This window comes from Fulmarus glacialis, unplaced genomic scaffold (genome assembly GCF_000690835.1).
Source record: "Fulmarus glacialis isolate BGI_N327 unplaced genomic scaffold, ASM69083v1 scaffold18304, whole genome shotgun sequence".
Classification (NCBI taxonomy): domain Eukaryota; kingdom Metazoa; phylum Chordata; class Aves; order Procellariiformes; family Procellariidae; genus Fulmarus; species Fulmarus glacialis.
The window spans coordinates 8,619-8,964 of record NW_009208898.1 but is presented as its reverse complement, the minus strand read 5'-3'; the positions used below and the strand labels follow the sequence as shown (position 1 = coordinate 8,964).

Here is a 346-nt window from a genome sequence, read left to right as displayed (position 1 = left end):
CAGGGCTTGCCCCCACCCAAGCATGAGGGGTGTCCCCAACAGGCTCATCCTCCCCTGGTGTGGCTGGTTAACTCCTCCATTGCCTAGGAGACACTGCCAACACAACAGAGCCCGGCCCGGCGCACGTGGCACTGCCAGGGAGGAGATGGGGATGCGCTGGCACACCTTCGCCCGCTCCGCTCCCAGTCCCCTCCCAGCCCCGCTGACTCAGCCTGCCACCCGTGGGAATGCCTCGGGCAGCACCGCGTGGGGCCAGGGGCCCAGCATGTCCCCGGCCCCGGGGTTTTACAGCCCTGAAACTGCCATGGCAGGGTGTGTGCGGGGCCAGGCACGCTCGGCGCCGCCC

General features: G+C 69.7%; 1 protein-coding gene across 1 annotated transcript in view; it reads right to left on the bottom strand.

The window, feature by feature from the left end:
* TNIP1 (TNFAIP3 interacting protein 1) overlaps positions 1-346 on the bottom strand; it is a gene marked incomplete at its 3' end in the record, with an annotated part of 7,676 nt that overhangs the window by 4,278 nt on the left and 3,052 nt on the right. The gene's annotated exons all lie outside the window — the stretch shown is intronic.